Raw genomic sequence first — 20,468 nt, forward strand, 5'->3', positions numbered from 1 at the left:
CTCTGATCCTCACACCACCACATCATCTACAAACTCTGCTGCTCCACCTCCTGGTTCAGTTGTTGTCCTTCCTCTCTCTGTGTCTGTCATCAGTCTCTTCCTCCATCTGGTGATCGTCTGTCTTTTTTACATCTAATCTGTTCTGTTCCTCTGATTCAGCAGTGAACACAGGAAACACAAGAAATAAAATAAATTTGGTCTCTTTCAAACATAAAATGTTAATATAACAAAATATTTTTATGTGTATCTTTCCAAATATTTGTAACGGTGTCGACACATGTACAGACATGCAGATTTTCAAAATAAAAGTTCCAGACAGATCTAAAGTCCTTGAAATTCAGATTGTTTGACTCATACATGATTTATTTATTTACTTATGTTTTTGAAGTGGCACTTGGCCTCTTCTGGTCAGGTGACACCATACTGCATTAATACATGAGCTGGTATCCAGAGAGTGAGCTGAATAAATGTAAAGCAGACCATGTCTTCACTCTGCTGACCTCAAAGGGGCAAAAATAGTCCACACCAGTACTTGTAAAGGAACCGATCCTCTGATATACGTCTTTGTATTTCTGAGCACACTCTTCTTATCTAAATCCTGTGAGAATGTACTTCCTACCTAGGTGTGCAGTTCATTCATCCATGTACAAGATAGCTGGGTGATCCTTAACCCTCTGTCTTCCAAATATGGATCTATCTTCATTCTTGTGAGCTTTTCCTTCTTGCAGAGCTTTAATTTCCTCAATAATTCTGCTTTTGACAAAGGCAAATTAACTCAGCTTTGAAATGTCTTCAGCTGTGAATCTCTGCCTGTGCCTGAGCACTTGTCCCTCAAGTGAAGAAGGGTTCAGCTGACATACTATCGCACTGTAAACCTCTGGCAGAAACTCCTTACTTTTCTGCCTCAAGCTTAGCGGTATCTCTTTGGGATGTAGGAGTCAAGTTGTTGGGGGTTCAGCTCTGACTCTTACAGCTTTGCACCTTAGTAATAACAATTGCGTTTACTTTACTATTACAATCTAACTTCCTGTGTAATTTGCTGCAGATGTTTCCAGACGTTTGAAGACATTGATTTCATTCAGAAAACATAAGGTTGGATTTAAGAACTAAAAAAAACAAAACAAGGTACTTCATGGTACTTTATGTAATCTAGTATTACTAAGTAAATACAAGTGTTGTAATGTTTCTTTTATCATTAACAGCGTCTCTCAACATGTACTTTTGTCTTCTCATAGCTGAAAAACACATTCTGTCTCCCAGGATTCAATGTGATCATTGGGATTTACCCTTCGATTGCAACACTACCGATGCTTTACCTTTATCACAGTTACATCAGAGGTGACATTTCCAGTTTCTCAACATTCCCGATGAAAATCAAAAAGCAGACAGTGAGGTTGTGATAAGTACAGGTTTACATTTATGCAATATGTCAAGTACTGGCTCTGTAAGACTTTGACTTCACCTACTTCACATACTTGAATAAAACATTCTCTCTTCTGGAATTAAATTTGATTGTTCTTCTGTGAATCACTGCTGGTGAAACAGGTTGAACAAAACAAGGAATCTTGATCTGGCAGTGCCACAGACATATTTGCTATCACAGCACAGAGTGTGTTTCCATCCTTTGTCCTCTGTGCTCTTTACCATGAACAATGTGTTTTCCCTTCAGTGGTTCTGTGGTGTAAGAATAATAATAAAAAAAGACTAATCTTTGTGAGATGTGAGATGTTTCCTAGGGGCGGCTAAATGTACGGCCTTTCCATGGGCTAGAGAGCCACCGTACAGCCAGGTCGTTGGGTCACTGAATGTGTTGCTGTTTTCCCTGCAAAGCACAGCAACATAATGTTTCTCCTTATGAGCTTACGTTAGCATCTCAACAAGACTGCTCAATGGTTTTTGGGTGGTCTACAGATATTACACTGACTAATCTAAAACTCCTATGAAATTTTCACTGGGACTACATTTGATAATCTCTTACTAAAAGAACAGCAAATTTTGTTTTAAAATATTTAAAAAACTGGTCTCTGTGGTCCACAGCCATTTAATTGTTAACAGCAGGAAGTTTTCAAATAGTCAAACACCACAGACATTTCAATTAAATGTTGACTTTTCACATTAAATTCACTAACCACTTTTGTCTCCTAAACAACTACTGTTCCAAAAGCAACAGCTGCCCCAACAGCAACCAGGGTCCCAACAACTGCTGAGAGAAAAACAACTGCTGTCCCTACAACTGCTGAGAGAAAAACAACCGCTGTCCCTACAACTCCTGCCGGAACCAGAACAGTTGTCCCTAAAACTACTGCTAGAAAAACAACCGCTGTCCACACAACCATCCATCTGTCATGATCTAATAGAAATACTACTCTTATGCTTCTACTGCAGTTTTTGCATGCTTGAATAAAACCTGTCCTCCTGAGGTAATAATGTTCTTCTGTGAGTTCCTGCTTCTCATACACAAGCTCGTGATTCACATCAACATGTAACATCTAAACTTGTAGCTTCCCAAGCAACAGTAATTCTATAGTGAACACTGTAACTTTGTGTTGTAGTTAATACTTCACATTAGAAAATCACATAAAAAATGCAACAATGTCATCAATTCTCTGGTTTGTCTTTTTTGCACATTTGTGTTTGCTGCTTTTGCTCTTATCAAGACAGTGTGATTGTCATGCTTTACAGACTAAACCAAAAATCTGCAAGTTATTCACCACAGAGGGAATCTATGACTGAAACCATGTTTTAAATGGGATTTTATAATTGTACAAAAACAACTGTAAGGATGAAGTGAAAAAAATTACTTCTTTTTCCTTATGGCAAGTTGGAGTACAGGGTGAAAGCTGCCACACCTACATAAGTTGTATACTTATGTAGGCCAGAGGAGCACATTGTGAGGCCCAGCATCTCTCAGTACATGTGTATCACATTTGTCCTGCCTCACTGTGGCTTCATGGTGTGCAGTACGCAGCACTAAAGAACTTGAGTACTAAAGAAATACTAGTATGTTCAGTAGGTCCTGATACTAGTAGCTGGAGTTTTTCAGACATGATGATGATGATGATGCTTTTTATCTGTGAACAAAAGAAACCAGCCCATAATACACCAGCGCCACTAAAACTGATGACAACAGGCAGCCAAACTACAAATGAGAAGCACAAGTTGAACTTAGTTGCAGACTATCATCTGCTCTTATTTTTACTTATCCAACAAATGTGTTCTCTCATGGAGGATTCATTTTGACACTTCTTACTCTGCAAGTCCTGAGACGGGTTGAACTATAGAAAGAATCTCAATCTGTCAGTCTGACAAATCTCAGGGGTTAATGTATTAACTTTTCACCTTTGGGGAGTTTCGGTGTGAGCGTGACACTGACGGTGAAACAGCTCTAAATGAGTTTTGAATGTAATAACATTTTTTAAAAGATCCTTACGTTAGTCTTGTTTCGTGGAATGTCGAGGACATTGATGAGTTAAACACAGGCATCAACAATATGATGGTGGTTGAACACTGAAAACGGTAACGACAATCTGATACTCTGGTTTACTTTTGCATTTTTAGTCCTGACAAGCTGAAACACTGATCTCACTTCTGCAGTTTTTGGTGCTGCAGCACTAATCCACCACATGTAGTGTGTAGTCTCAGAGGCTGCTGGGACATGTGTCTGCAGGTGAAGCTACACACAAAATGAGGACACCAATTAGTGTTTGCCTTTTTTTTAGTAGTTTTCTTTCAACGATTTTTTCATTTAGACCTTTTTTTTTTCCAATGGAAAAATGAAACCTTAGGCACATTGTGAAAGTGACGAGTAAAATACTTTAACATGTCATTAGGCTTCAAGTGAATTTGTAACACGAAATTCAGAGTTATCTAGGCAGTAGAGGCCCAGACCACAATATTAGATACGGGTTGGTATGTGTGATTGATTGGTGACATCATCCCCTGTGAACAGAAAGTGAACTTAACACGTGAGTGATGACACATGATTTGGTGTAATGTAAGTCGGCTTTTTAGAGCCAGACGAGTTGTGCTGCCTTGTCTCCTCATTTCTGCTACAATCAGTATAGTGACTTTTATTCAGTGGAAACACACAGATGGACCATCAGCACAGCTGAACATAATTACTTAGAATTATTACAGCCGCACTGCAAGTTGTTACATTTAAGGAAACTTTAAGGAGAAAATAGTCCCTGTTGTTCTTGATCTAGACGTAAGAGTGTAATTTATTTATTTAATTTTTAAGGTTTTTTTTTTATTTTTAATACGTTTGCAAACTTTGTCGTTCAGAATAAGAATGTGTTCACTTAAGCTAAACAGTATTTTTTTCAGATGATTGAACCTGGATGTTCTTGGCATCCTGCCACCTCCTGTCATAATCTGCTTGTATTTTTAGTCTCCTGACAAACATGTTCACTCTTCTAGGATTCATTGTGACAGTTCTTACTCTGTGAGTCACAGCTCCTGGGATAAATTGAAACTTAAAAAAATCTCAGTCTGTCAGTTTGAACCCAGGGACCTTGTTGCTGCCATTTTTCACAATGTATTTCATCTTTGACAGACAAGTTGAAGCCGAGGACTTAATGTGTTTACTCATCACCTTTATGGAGTTTCAGCATGAGCATGACACTTAAAACCATTCCTGAACAGGTTGGAAGGATGAGGTTCTGGTTTTACAACATTCCAGATGGGAACCCAAAGGCACATTGCAACAGAGGCTTCAAATGACCTTGTAACTCATTTACTGGTAACCAAAGTCAGAGTTTGACGGTTAATTCCACAGCAAGGAATTTATTATTCAGTAAATATGAACATTTCCACCTTTTTGTAAACTAGAATAGATACAGCAGGAAGGAAATGCAGCTTCTGCAGGAGACGTGGATGCAAAGACAATACAATAACTCCATCAGCATTAAAATAAAACCTTACTGTTTTCCACTATATTTAACCTGCTGGGACTTGTGGATGAAATGTTGTTAGTGTGAATCAAATGACACATTTTCAGAAGGACACTGTTTTAACTTATCCAAGGAGGAAGTAATAAGTATTTTTACTGTGACATTTTAAGTCTGCTATGTTAAAAAGTGGGTGTGGTGGGTGTTGTCATTAAACATTTTTGGTGACAAAGGTGAGTGACAGCAACACGTCGATTCCTGGAGGTGTCATGTGTCGCTCCTGAATTTATCCAGCACCTGTACAGTATATAAAGTGCTGCAGCACAGAGCAGGTGAACTTACAGCATCAACATCCAAGATCATCACAATGAAGCTGCTTGTTTCTTTGACTCTCACCTGGATGCTGCTCTGTGCAGGTAACTCGACTTATTCTGACTATACACGTTCTACAGGTCTTACACAGACTGATTTAAAACCCTTAGGAAGTTTAAACTGAATAGTTCTTTAGAAAAATAACAGAATATTTATTTTACTAAAGCAAATTATTATTTGGTAAAGTACAATACAAGACTTATTAGATTGTATCTGTGGTCTATAACCATTTTACCTGATGTCTCAAATCTTCTTTAAAAGCAGGAAGAATTTTAAATAATCAAACACCTCAGACGTTTGAGTTAAATTCTAATTTTTGAGATAATCAGAATGATTAACTACTTTGTTCCCCAAACAACAACAGCACCAGCACAGTCACAAACAACAGCTGGACCAATAACAGCAACAACAGCTGGACCAGTAACAGCAACAACAGCTGGACCAATAAAAACAACAACAGCTGCCAGAACAACAACAGCTGGACCAATAACAACAACAACAGCTGGACCAATAACAGCAACAACAGCTGGACCAATAACAGCAACAACAGCTGGACCAATAAAAACAACAACAGCTGCCAGAACAACAACTTTCCCAACTACTACTACTCCTTTGACAACAACTTTCCCAACTACTACTACTCCTTTGACAACAACTTTCCCAACTACTACTACTCCTTTGAGAACAACTTTCCCAACTACTACTACTCCTTTGACAACAACTTTCCCAACTACTACTACTCCTTTGACAACAACTTTCCCAACTACTACTACTCCTTTGACAACAACTTTCCCAACTACTACTACTCATTTGACAACAACTTTCCCAACTACTACTACTCCTTTGACAACAACTACCCCAACTACTACTACTCCTTTGACAACAACTACCCCAACTACTACTACTCCTTTGACAACAACTACCCCAACTACTACTACTCCTTTGACAACAACTACTCCAACTACTACTACTCCTTTGACAACAACTACCCCAACTACTACTACTCCTTTGACAACAACTACCCCAACTACTACTACTCCTTTGACAACAACTACTCCAACTACTACTACTCCTTTGACAACAACTACCCCAACTACTACTCCTTTGACAACAACTACCCCAACTACTACTACTCCTTTGACAACAACTACTCCAACTACTACTACTCCTTTGACAACAACTACCCCAACTACTACTACTCCTTGGACAACAACTACCCCAACTACTACTACTCCTTGGACAACAACTACTCCAACATCTACTGCTTCCACCACAACAACAAACTGCTCCCCCAACAACAACAACAACAAACTACCATCCCAACAACAACAACAACTGTTTCTGCTCCAACAACAACAACTGCTGCTGCTCCAAGAACAACAACTGCTGCTGCAACAACAACAACTGCTGTTCCAACAACAACAATTGTTGCTCCAACAACAACAACAATAAAACAACTACTGCTCCCAGGACAGAAACAAATTGCTCTCCCAACATCAACAGCAACAAACTACCACCCCAACTACAACAACTGTTTCTGCTCCAACAACAACAAGTGCTGCTCCAACAATTGTTGCTTCATCAAAACAGCTGCTCTGACAACAACAATAAAAATGAAGATCAATACTTCCACTCTAAATAGTTTGTGTTAACACACATAGTCAGGAAAATCTGCATCCTTCCATCTTCTCTCATGATCTTGTAGAACTGTTATTCCTTTGCTTCTACTACATGTTTGAATATAACGTCCTGTCTTCTTGGGGTAAATGATGATGTTCCTCTGTGAGTTTCTGCTGCTCAGAGACACATCAGCTCATGGTTTGTCTTGTAATCTCATTACTTCTCCGTGCACCTATTGCTAAAGCATAAACATTAGATTAAAGCATTAATGTGATTTTATTAGATATAGTCGAGGACAGTATTGCATTATTACAATTGCTGATGCATCATAATGTTACAACTTTTGGATTCACACTGTAACTTTCCAGGCAGAAACAGCAGTAATTCTGTAGTGAGAACACTGTTAGTTGGTTTTGCTTTTACACTTGCACTTATGTGAAAAATGCAGCATCATCACTTCTTCTTCTGCTTGCATGTGTGTATTTGCTGCTTTGGTTATTTTCAAGTTTATTTCAATCGTCACGGGTGTAAAATGTTGGTTTAAGAAAAGAATAAATCTGAATATGTCGCTTTAAACTCACAGACGTGGTGACTGTAGTTTCTCTGCTGCTTTACATAGTAAACAGTTAAAAATCCATATGAATCAGCATGTTACTAACTACAGAAGGAACCTTTGGCCTGGAGACATTGTGGTAGTAATAGTAGCAATAGTATAATATGGAATGTTCACAGTGGGATTTTGGTATTTGGTAGTAAACAGTTTGTTCCCAAAGCAAACCACAGGTTTCTACTTAGACCGAGGTAACGAATTTCATCCAGCTGTTCACTACCTTCCTCCTCACGTCTTCACCAGCACCTGCATAGCTGTGAAACTACAATCATGAGACACACTGGTTAACAGTAGATTCTTTCTTATAGTAACAGTTGTCATGGTTGCTGGAATATTTTTAAGCTCCAAGTGTACTTTTACCAGGCTTAGTCACACAATCTATTTGTTTTGATCAACAAGATGAGGCTACAGACACTTAATTAAACCCCTATAAAGCTCAGAATGAAAGGAAAGAAACCTTTAGTTTAACTACAGATGTTGTATTTTATTTAGAAAATGCAAAAGCAAAAAATCAAACCATCAAAGTATTTGAGGTAATAAAATGAATACAACATCAGATGTATCATTTCTTGTCCTGTCTCAACTATCAGTCTACTCACGACCTCAGTGATGTTTGGCAAATAAGGCTGATTGAAGAGTAAGAAAATGATAATTGATGCATGATGCAGTTATCTGGTTGCTTTCTTTGCAATGGAATAACATCATCAGTCAGGCTCAAAGGTCTAACTGCCTTTGGCAGCCTCATCAGGTCAGACAGGTTGATATCCCCTGTTGGTCTCTGTGAACTTCTGGCTATCTGAAGCAGACTGACACAGTGTACCCATGTAGTCGAAGGATGCATGTCTAACAATCCAAAACCTAGAGCTCTTATACTCTTTTTCTACATTAGATAATGCTTATTTTACACTTGTACACTCCAAATGTTCACGTCCACCATGTGACCCTATTTATTTTTTCTCTGGAATTTACCCGGCGTGTTTCCAATTTGGATTTTCTCCACTTTAACTCCGCCTTCCTGCAGGTTCTTTACAGCTGAGGGATTTCTGAGCAGTAGCATTGGGCTTGGTGGACATATAAAGTTGCGTATCATCTGCATAGCAGTGGAAATAAATACTAATTCCCTGAAAATATGGCAAAGAGATTAAAAACAAAAGAGGGCCGACGACGGAGCCCAGTGGAAAATCACTATTGACAGGATCTGGCTGTGAATAACGTTTTTAGTCGTGCGATCAGAGAGGTACGAAGTAAACCAGGTGAGAGGAACACGACTAATGCCAATAGTTTTACGCGCTCCAACAAACTGTTATGTGAAATGGTGTTGAAAGCTGCACTCAAATCAAGCAGGACCAGAATGGTCAGCAGTCCATCAGCAGATCGTTAGTGAAATGATTCAAAGAGATTATTGTAGTTAAGTGCTGCAACTAGTTTTTCCCAAATTTTTCAAATTGGATGAAAGTTAAACTTTCATTTTTAACTGTTTCTACATGTATCAAAATACATTTTCATTTTCAAATGGAGCTTTGATTCAACTTTGCCAAGTTTACACATTAATTGAACACATATAGGGCAAATCTCCTGTGAGCTCTTTTACTGTCATGATCATGATAAAAAACCTCCATCTTTCATTTCTTTTACTTCTTTGTGTCATTGTAGTGCTTTTAGTGACATTACATTGTAGTCCAGGTGTAAAAGGGTTACAAATGCACTTTGTTTATCATTATTATTTTCCATTTGTGTTGTGAATGTTATTCATACTTTTAAAATTCAACTTAGTATTTGTGTGTAATTGAGCCATGTCCTGTGTGACTAATGTAACTGTGGGGAAACTTTCCTTTTTTGTGCATGTAGGGGTCAGATGTGCAGGTCTTCTGCAGGTTTCTTTCTATTTTGTTATCATTTCTGTTGTTCATGTCCGGTCACCCAACTACATGTACGTCTTCACTCTGACCACTAGGTGGTACAAGTGGACTATTTCTGAAGGGGTTTTCATGCTTTAAACTGTGAAGTTATGTTCATGTTTCTAAAAATATGAATATTTGTTGTTAAAAGAAGAATGTTTCCTGGTGTATTGAGATGTATCTGATAATGTGTAGAGCTCTGAATATAAGGCTTATAAAATATTTGTTGTACATGTTTCCCTCACTGTGCTGCTGATGTGCAGGACAGACCAGAAGACAATTTCTGTGGTTGCTTTATTGTCTTCTGCAAAAGCAAATACCTCGTGGGAAAATGTCCAGTCAACACCTGCTACACACAGTAACAGTTAATATACTTATGTAAAACCTTTAAATACGTTTTTCCAACCACGTCATAAGATCAGGGCTTTTTTTAAAAATGTGTCCAAAAAACAAACAAACAAAACCAAAAAAACAGGACATGGCACAAGCAACACATTCTCATCCCAAGCAGTAGATTGTACGTACACTGATCGGGCCTCATGACCACGTGAGCAAACCAATACAGCAGCTCAGCCATGAGCTCTACTTTGACAAAGTTCTAATTTCTCAGTTTGTAAGTTGAAGGTGATAATTTGTACCACTTTTCTGGTCATTTGTACTGTTCGGGGTGTGTACTACTACTGTCTGATCACTGTAATTATAGTTCCAGTAAGCTTCCTTCAGAACATAAGCTGGATGTACTTGGCATTGTAGCACATTCTGTTGTGATCTACTTGAATTGTCATGTACTCGACAAACAAGTTCTCTTGTCTTGGGCCAGTAAACTTTTCTTATGAATGTGATTGTGAAGATGGGCCAGCTGCCACATCTGCTGCTACATGTTTTACCTTCCTCTTGTGTTGGGGTCACCACCGACCCGTTTTAACATTTTTAATGCATAAAAGCAGCACACACATTAAATGATTGCATCAAGGCTTTTTGCCTTTGTCAGCAAACAAAATCAAACTGAACCAAATCAATCTGACTAAATTCTTAAATACAGGTGCCACTTGTTGTTACTGTGATGACATACACTCACTGGCCACTTCATTACGTACAACTGTACAATCTAATCCTGCCAGGAATTGTACTTTTTCAAGACTCTAACCTAAGTCAGTTTTTAAGATGAAACTGTCAGAAAGGTTGAGTGCATTAGATTAAGAGGTTCTCCACCATCCACTGTGACCTCAATGATAAACACTCAGTAGAATTAGCCCCTTTCTGACAGTTCCAACCTAAACACTGAGCAATTATAACCTTGAAAAAGTTGAAATTATGACAGAGCTGCTGAATTGGATTGAACTGTACAAGTGTACCTAATAAAGTGGCCTGTGAGCAATCTCAATTTTTGTCCCTACTTTCAGTTGAGTTTGTTTTAGTTTGACTTTAATTCAAGAGCAGCAGCTGCATTTGTTCCAGACTTTAAAGTAAACAAATTATTACTTGTTAAAGTACAATACAAGACTTATTCGATTGTATCTGTGGTCTATAACCATTTTACCTGATGTCTCAAATCTTCTTTAAAAGCAGGAAGAATTTTAAATAATCAAACACCTCAGACATTTGATTTAAATTCTAATTTTTGACATAATCAGAATCATTAACCACTTTGTTCCCCAACAACAACAACTGCTGTTCCAACAACAACAACCATTATAATGAAGATGAATACTTCCACTCTAAATAGTTTGTGTTAACACACATAGATACTCAGGAAAATCAGCCTCCTTCCATCTTCCGTCATGATCTTTCAGAACTGTTACTCCTTTGCTTCTACTGTAGTTTTCACATGCTTGAATAAAACATCTTGTCTTCATGGAGTAAACGATGTTGTTCTTCTGTGAGTTCCTGCTGCTCAGAGACACATCAGCTCATGGTTTCTCTCAGTGCACCTATTACTATAACGAAAACATAATGTGATATTGTTGGAAATAGTCGAGTACATTATTGCGTTAAAACACTTGCATCAGCTGCATCATGATGTAACAACATTCACACTTGCAGCTTCCCAGGCAGAAACCGCAGTTATGTTAAAGTGTGAAGACTGTTAGACTCTGGGGTAACTTTACTTTCCACTTCTTTAGTAAATACTGGTGTGCTAAATGCAACCAGCCCTGTTGTGGACAGATACAACTTTACTGCAAGTATCTCTGAACGTAACCAGTTTCTTGTGCATTTGACAGATTAAATGAGGCTAATTATTGCTAGTGGTTGGCTAATAATAATAATCTGAACTAGAACTTGATACTATATTCGGGCGCCATTGGCTGCAAGTATTTATTAGGTCAAATTATGCTGAACACTGAAGACATATGTCATCCCAAAGCAACAAACATGAAATTTAAAAAAGAAAAATGGGTCATTTTGTGTTTTTGGTTTCCCTATTTATTTTACTAAAAATCAGCAAACAAACCTGATCATTTCAGTGTTTACTCTGCAGAGCTTCTGCTGCTCGCTCACAGAGCTGTTCAAGCACTTTAACCTCTGCTTTTCGGTAAGTGTCTAACTGATCACACAGACTGGTCAACTGGTGTACTAATACTAATACTGTGAATGTATTCAGAGGGGCTCCATGTCAGCAGGGAAGGCAAGCAACTGGTTGGGTCCCAGACCAGTAGGGGGCCCCCAAGGGCTGACCAAAGTTAAACTCTGTACAGCCCTGGCTGTGTGCAAAGCTTGCAACAAGAACAAGGACGACCAGCTGAGGAAAAGGAAGACGAGTTATAATTCTGGGAGCGAAAAAGGAAGAAGAGGAGAAAAAAGCAAGATAGTGGTAAGTGGAGCAATGGAGGTCAAAGATCAACGGCTTTCAGCTTTCCCTTCAGGGGTCAGCACAGCTAGTTTGGGTAGTACATGTACATAAATGCCATTAAACTTCTCTTTGAATTCCCCACATCAAAATATCTCTACTTGTAGCTGAAAAATTCCTCCAGATGACATCACTTGAACTCCTTATTATAAAAAGATGTCCTCTGGGTGATGTCATTTGGAGGAGTTCTCAGCTAGAAACAGAAATATTTTAATATAGAAAAGTCAGAGTGAAGTTAATATTTACATTCTAAACTAAAGCCTTAGAAAGCAAGTTGAAAATTGGGAAGTTGCTCTTTAAGTTTTGAAAAATGCCCTTGTCATAGTGTACAAAGGATGTACAGAGGATGTACAGAGGATGTACAGAGGATGTACAGAGGATGTAGAGGATGTACAGAGGATGTAGAGAGGATGTACAGAGGATGGGTGAATGTAGAAAAAAAGCACTGTGGTGCTTCACAGTTGATTTAGCACCAGGGTGGGTCAGGTGAGCACCTTGCATGGTGGCCACCACCATCGGTGTGTATGGATAAATGGAATCAACATTGTAAAGTGCTTTGGATAAAAGCACCATTTAAGTGGCCATTTCTTTACCATTTACCCCCAATTTACAACAAAATTCAAATAGAATAGATAGAATAGGCTTTATTGTCATTGCCCATAAACTGTGGGTGATCTTCTCCAACAGTGCAGTAAAATATAATACAGTAGTAAAATAAACAGTTACATAATAATAAAGAATCCCAGGTAAGCAAGGTGAGACCTTACAGATTCACAGAACAGATCCAATAAATGCCCCTTAAACAGCACCTGGCAACAGTGGACAGGAAAAACTCTGTAAAGAAGTAAACCTCCAACAAGACCAGGCTCAGGGTTCTTTTCTACGCCTGACTGTGCTGCCTGCTGCAGGTGAGCTGACCTCTGACCTTTAGTGCTCTTTCTGTATGGACTGATTGTTCCTATGAGTGAGTTGTACAGAGTGAACATTAGAACACATCAACAGCTGCTGATCAAACTGAAGCTAAAACTGAACTTCCTGCACATTTCTACATTTCTGTTAACAGTGAAACAATCAGCAACTCTGGACCAAATCAGTGAAAAACAAACACAACGGGGGAGAACAATCCCCTAGGAAGTGAGTACTGAGCGCTTCTCACACACCTGGTGTGTGAGCTGCACAGTATAACCAAGTCCAACAGGTCAAGCAGAAGAACCAAACCCAGGAACCCAGGTGGGTACAGACAGAGAGAGAGCTTTGACAACTACAACACCATAAGGTGACATAAAGTGAGTGCAATAAATATTGTTAAAGGTTTTAAAAGTGTTAAAACAAATATGAAGCTGTTTTCAATCACACTCACATACGTAGATGTAATAACTGTCTAAGATCATCAGTGTTTGACAGTATAAGTAGTAAGATCACACAACCAAGAGCTGTAGATGCTGAGAAATGATATATTTTGACATAGTGTTATTTAAAAAAAAGCTTTTCTCTTACACCCATTTCCCCTCAGTGTGAAGCTAAATTTAATTCTGACTCCTCCCATCTGATGACAACTACAACTAAACACAGTCCAACCTCTAGATTAGTTTGGATCTGGTTTTCAAACTGTCACTGTCCATCTCATCTTTGGAGAGTCCTGCAGATTTCAGAAGAGAATAGTCCAAATCCTGTAGAGGACAAAACCTTAGTGAAGTGTGAAAGAGGAAGAGCCAGTCAGACCCAGGATCAGTGCTGACGGGTTTCACTTCAGTCCAGACAACATGACGATTCAATCTACTTTTAAATTTCTGGGTGAGTCAAAGCCATCGATCATCCATAATGAATCTGTGTTGTTCAGGTGTCAGGTGTGTGAAGAGAACAGCTCTGTATCTGACAGCTTTAGTACCTAATGAACTAATACATGCTGATGGATGAAGCAGCAGTCAGTAGGATTTCCTGATCCAGACTGTTCTTGATCTGATACTTAAATTATTGATAGGAATTAAAGAAAAACTGTGATCCTGTCTCTGCTGTAGCTAATGACACATTTGTCATTTGAATCACTACATTCAGCATCACTCTGGTTATGTTCTTCCTCGTGTGGTCACTGCTGTTCCATCTCACCTGCACATCTTGCTGATACAAAGATACAGAGTGACACAGTGAACCACGAGGCCTCCAGAAAGTTTTCTTCTTTGGTAAATGCAATGCGCTGCCTTTTTATAGTATCACTGATCTTCGACCTTAGTTTCGATTCATTACTGCAAATGCTTCTTTGAACATTTGCTGTTTTCAACACAAATGTGAAATGAGTTGATAATTATTTTCTCCTTTTGAAAAGTTCTATGTATCTGGTCTGTAGCCTTTACATTTAAAATCAGGTTTTCTCCTTCAGTCTGTATGTGAATTTAACTTCTTCTATCTATATCACAGGCGTAACAGTTCTGGCTTTTGTGGTTGTCCTGGTTCTGTTTCTGGTTGGACTTGTGCAGCTGTTGAGGAATAGAACAGGTATGAAAAGTGAACTGCTCAGTGAGTCTTGTCCAGTCCTCACGTCTGTACTGGAACTACAACTTTGACCGAGTCTGTTGGAAGATAAAGTCTACAATGACATTTTCATATCAACCATTTTTTTCAGGTTCATGTTGGACATCAACCCACTGCCTCTACTGTAAGTGATGTTGTTACTTTACATTTCTAAGTTTGATTATTTTCTCTGATCATTTTCTGACAAGACAGAAAGTTTGTAGTTTTCACATTATTTTTTTTCTCTTTACACTGTTGGAGACGTACAAAAAGGTTATTCTTCAGGACTCAGGCCCAGATACAGTAGCATCCATACCTGCTGTGTGCCTGATACCCACTGAGCTGTAAAGCACTTCATATTGCACTAGCCTGAACAAAAAGTGCTATATACAGTTTGAATCATTGGTTGGTTGATGTTTCTGAAAGTAGTGTCACATAAATCCACTACTTAAATTAGATAAAAACCACAGTGACGAAATATTTTAGGAAATAACTGAGTTATCAATCTACATATGTATTTCTGAGAATACAGAACACTAAACTGCTTCAGATCTTCAAGCTAAATATAACACACACCAAAAAATGTTGAACATAAACAGATTGAAAGTGCATATGGCAGGTTACCAGCAGCTGTTCATGTAGAAACATTAGTCTGCTGGTGGTGGTAGCAGCTTAGTAATCACAGAGCATTCTCACCTTTGACTAACAAAGGCTCATAAATTAGTTTGGTTTCAATGAGGGGACAGTTTGGCCTGAGTGTCAGTGGAAGATTGGTCCCTTGTCTTCAGCCCTAAATTTGTAAAGACCTGAAGTTTACCTGCACCAAGCAGGGACATCGTAGGACAACTTAGTTTTATCTTTATCCCAATTCCTCTGTCTTTTCACTTCCTAATACTAATTCTATTTTCCTCCTCACAGATAGCCCCTCCCCCCAAACGTGCACTTTCACCTAAACCACTTCCACCTCGACCTCTTTTTTCTCCTGCTTTATGTCAGTCATCAGTCAACCTTGCTGATTTCATCCTGCTAACTTATTCAAACTGTGCATCACTCTCCTCATTTCCAACTGTTACCAAGGACGACTCATCCACCCTCGTCCTCTCTAACCATCCTGCCACCTGTCCTCTGCATCCCATCCCCTCCACTCTCCTTAATGCAGTTGCACAGACACTAATCCCAGCTATTACACAAATCATTCGTACATCTCTAACAACAGGCACCTTCCCCACCTCATTTTTAATAATAATAATAATAATTCATTTTATTTATAAAGCACTTTACGTTTGTTTACAAATCTCAAAGTGCTACACAAGCAGATTATAAGCAAGAATAAAACATAAAAACATGTAAAGCATAGAAACATAAAAAACATAAAATAATATATAAAAAAGATAATGATCACTTTAAAATGCTTTACTAAACAAAAAAGTCTTTAACTGTTTTTTGAAACAGTCCACAGTCTGTGGTGCCCTCAGGTTCAGGTAGAGTGTTCCAGAGCCGTGAAGCAGCTGCTGAGAAGGCTCGATCCCCCATTGAGTGGAGTCTGTTGTGGAGGGGTAGAGGTGATAAGTGTTGGTAGAACGAAGCTGTCTTGTTGTAGATTGCAATGTGAGGAGTTCATTAAGATACTGTGGGGCATTTCCATGGATGCTCTGGTGGGTAAGTAGACAGAGTTTGAATTCAATGCAAAGGTGGATGGGGAGTTAGTGAAGTGTCTGGAGAACAGCAGTGATGTGCTCATATTTCGCACCCTCATAAGGATCCTGGTAGCATTGTTTTGAACATATTGGAGCTTTTGAAGGCTCCTGCCAGAGATCCCAATGAGAAGTGCATTGCAGTAGTCCAGCCTGGAGGAGACAAAGGCCTGGACCAGCCTTTCAGCGTCGCAGAGGGACAGAGAGGGGCGGAGTTTGGCTGTTTCTGAGATGAAAAAATGCAATTTTGCAGAGGTGTTGGACATGTGTTTCAAATGACAGGTGAGGGTCAAACTTGACCCCCCAGGTTGTTAACAGAGTTGAAGAGGGTAATGGTGCGACCACAAAAAGAGATACAGTTAATGGGGGAGGAATGAAGCTGGTGGGTGGTACCAACTAGAAGGGCTTTGGTTTTTATGCTGTTCAGCTGAAGGAAGTTCTCTGTCATCCACGCCTTGATGTCCTCCAGGCAACAGGTGAGAGTTGATGGAAGTGTCGGTGGGGTCGGGCTCAGTCTCACGTACAGCTGAGTATCATCAGCATAGCAGTGGAAGGAGATTCCATGCTTGCCAATGACGTGGCCCAGTGGGAACATATAGACGTTGAAAAGGGTCGGTCGAACCAACCCCTGTGGCTCCCCACAGGTGACTGAGATTTGGCATCCCCTATGGCCACATACTCATACTCTATTTGTGAGATAGGAACCAAACCACCCCAAAGCAGTGCCAGAAAATCCAACAATATGCTGCAGACGATGAAGGAGAATTTTGTGGTCAACTGTATCAAAAGCGGCAGTGAGATCCAGAAGAATGAGGAGAGATGGGAAGCTCTGGTCAGCAGCCATTAGGGGGTCGTTGGTGACCCTGACCAGGGCTGTCTCTGTGCTGTGGGAGGGGCGGAAGCCAGATTGAAATTTTTCAAACAGATTGTGTTTTTTGAGTTGATACTGGAGCTGGACTGAGACAGCTTTTTCCACGACGTTTGACAGGAATGGAAGATTGGACGATAGTTTGCCATAACTTCAGGATCTAGGGAGGGTTTTTTAAAATGTGGTGTAATTATTGTGGTTTTCAGTGATGTTGGGACTGTGCCACACTGGAGAGAGTAATTAATTATGCTGGTGATGAGTTGGCTTATGTTTGAGACATTAGCTTTTACCAAGGGAGGAGGGAGAGGGTCCAGGGTGCACGTTGAGGGTTTCATTCTCTGTATGATAACTTCAACATCTTTCACTGTGGTGACTGAAAACTGTGACAGACAGCATTCTGGCCTTGAAGTGTGCAGGTCTGGGGGTTGGAGACAGACAGTGAGGAGCAGATGATGTTCTCAGTAGGGTATGTTATGGATAGTTAAGTTGGTTGAAACAAAGCAACGCTCAAGGGCCCGCCCAGCTGTTTTCATCTGTCGGAGATCCGTTGAAAACCACGGTGCAGATTTGGAAATAGTGACCACTTGTGATCTAACAGGAGCAGGGGCCTCAAGGATACTCTGGAGGCTGTTGTTATAATAGGCCACTAGTTCACTGACAGAGGAGAGTTGTGGGAAAATGGAGAGATTTTCGATGTCAGTATTTAAATCAGAGAGATTTAGGTTTTTCACATTGTGGGTTGGAAAATGATGTATATGAAGGGAAGTCCATTGAAATGATTTTGTGGTTCGAGACACCCAGGTCATATACTTGGCGGTTAGAAATGGGGTCATTACTTCATACTTTCACAACCTCGACTTAGTCATTACTGACTAAGTAATGACTAAGTCGAGGTTGTGGCCCTATGAGTGGGGACCTCAACTTTCTGCTTCAGGTTTAAGCAGTCCAGCAGTTCTAAGAACTCAGCAGCAGAATGGTTAGAAGGTGTGTCCACATGGATGTTCAGGTCTCCGAGTATCAACACGTTGGGTGATGATGTGCAGAAAGTTGAAAGGAGTTCACACATTTCTCTGATGAAACCTGGGTGTTGCTTTGGTGGCTGGTAAATAATAAGTATGAAAATAGAGAGTGGATGTTTACACAGAGGAGGGAGGCATGACAGTTTCAAATCTTTATGGTGGATTATGATTAGACCCCCAATGCGACCAGTGGTGGGGGCTTTTTTAAGGTAGGTATATCCAGGGGGCAGGACTCTTTCAAAACTGTGTAGGCCTCAGGTTTATGCCAGGTCTCAGTCAGACAGATGATATCAGTCTCATTCTCCAGAATGTGATTAAGGATAAGGTTTTATTTGATAGGGAAAAAGTTTAGTGTTTAGTTTAGTATTCCTTGTAGTCAGTGGACAAAGAACTCTGGAGTCCACTCCGGGAATCCAGTTTCGCCTGGTCTGTGGCTTAGCAGTGTTTTCAATCTCCATGGTGACGTGTTCGGATGACGTAATCAAGCAGCCACGGAGCGAGATTCTGACCACAGTAATGGAATGGAACTCCTGGTCCTGTTGTAAACGAACCCCCGGGTGGATCCTCTATGGACGTAGTGGGGTTGACAGAGGAGTCCCTGTTGTTCAATGACTCCAATGTCCGATGGGAGGCCTTGGTTGTTGAGCTCCAGCAGCTGCGATGTTGAATACTGGAGCATGATGCCAGGTGGATTTGGTATGGTCCCCGTGCAAAGAGGTAACTGTCCATGTGCAGACGACAGGGTCGCCGCAGCGCACGCTGAGGGAGACCACGACAGCAGGTCCACCACCAACAGCCCCTAAACCAGAGCCGACACCCAGGAAAACCCACAGCAGAGCATGCGGGCAGTGTCGATGGAGGCAGATGTTAGCTTGTAGTGGCTAATGCTAGCCGCAGGCGAACACTGGCAGAGCAAACTTGTGTGGCTAGCAACCAGCTACAGAGGCAACAGTCCAGCAACAGCAGGTAGAACTGATCAAAAAACGATGTCAAACCCAAAACGGCAAGTCGACAGCTGCAAAATGTTAAAGTTCAAAATAATGTTGAGAGTGTGGAAGCACCTCACTGTTCTTAAGGTCAACCTTGCTTGAGTCTCCTTAACTCAAGTGCTTCTGTGGTAAAAATTGACCGGTTATGACTTTCATCTCTTAATATGTCCTTTAACAGAGAAAACCTCTCTGTTATATATTAACTGTCTTTTAGACTCTTCAATTTCACCTCAGGTTACTATCACTCAGGCTCTATTTCATCTGGTAGTTTCCTTCCCTGAATTTTAAAATTATTCCTAAAATTCTGTTTAGTTGTCTACCAACCAGTGGATATAGGGAGGAAACACTTATTCACTCTTGGGTTCTCGACATCCTTAACCTTTGTGCCCCCTCTTGGGGCTTATAATCTTAACCTCTTCTTCTGTTTGAGATTATACCATTTTTGACATTTTTTTATTGAACAAAAACATCAGTAACTAAAAAGCATCTCTGCAGCTGCGGTTAAAAGTACTGACTTCAGTAGAGTTTCTCTCTAGCAAGAGGAACTACTAAGACAAACTTTCTAAGCAAAAACACTGTCCTCTCATCATCCCTCTCTCTGTCTTCTCTCTCTACTCCCTTCTACTAGCTTCTCCTTACTCCCATTGCCACTCACTGGCAAATTCTCTTCATCTTTTATAGTTTTTTACCATGCTGTCTGCACCATTTTTACACTTAATGTGTCACTACTTGACCTGGTGATGTTGAGCAAGCGCTGTGCCTCAAGTTTGAACTTTAGCAAAGTGACTTCCTGTTCATCTTACATCAGGTCATGTTAAAAGCTTGCAATGGTTCAATCATTGTTCATACAGCACAAGCATAAAGATTTTTCCGTTCCTTCAACAAGAGAAACTACACAATCAAGCAACTTTCAAACAAACTGATATAGCGCAGAGAAGCGGCGAACAGTCAAAGCCGGCGTCCTCTCCCCAACAGTCCAATTAAGCACATTTAAACAGGGCCAGATTAACCCACTGCGTAAGATCCTATTCTGGTCTTCTTAGTTGTTTAGAATCACAGACCTGTCTCCCTTTTTCCATTTCTGGCCAAATGAGCAGTCTTTGATTACATTTGTAAGAGTGGTCATTGTGCAAAATCTGCAACTCCTGATCCT

At 40.0% G+C, this 20,468-nt stretch overlaps 1 protein-coding gene across 1 annotated transcript in view; it reads left to right on the forward strand.

Moving 5' to 3' along the window:
- The window catches only part of LOC137137310 (uncharacterized), a 60,335-nt gene that overhangs the window by 516 nt on the left and 39,351 nt on the right, over positions 1-20,468 (forward strand). The window lies entirely within an intron of this gene.

The sequence above is a fragment of the Channa argus genome, chromosome 12, assembly GCF_033026475.1.
Source record: "Channa argus isolate prfri chromosome 12, Channa argus male v1.0, whole genome shotgun sequence".
NCBI lineage: Eukaryota > Metazoa > Chordata > Actinopteri > Anabantiformes > Channidae > Channa > Channa argus.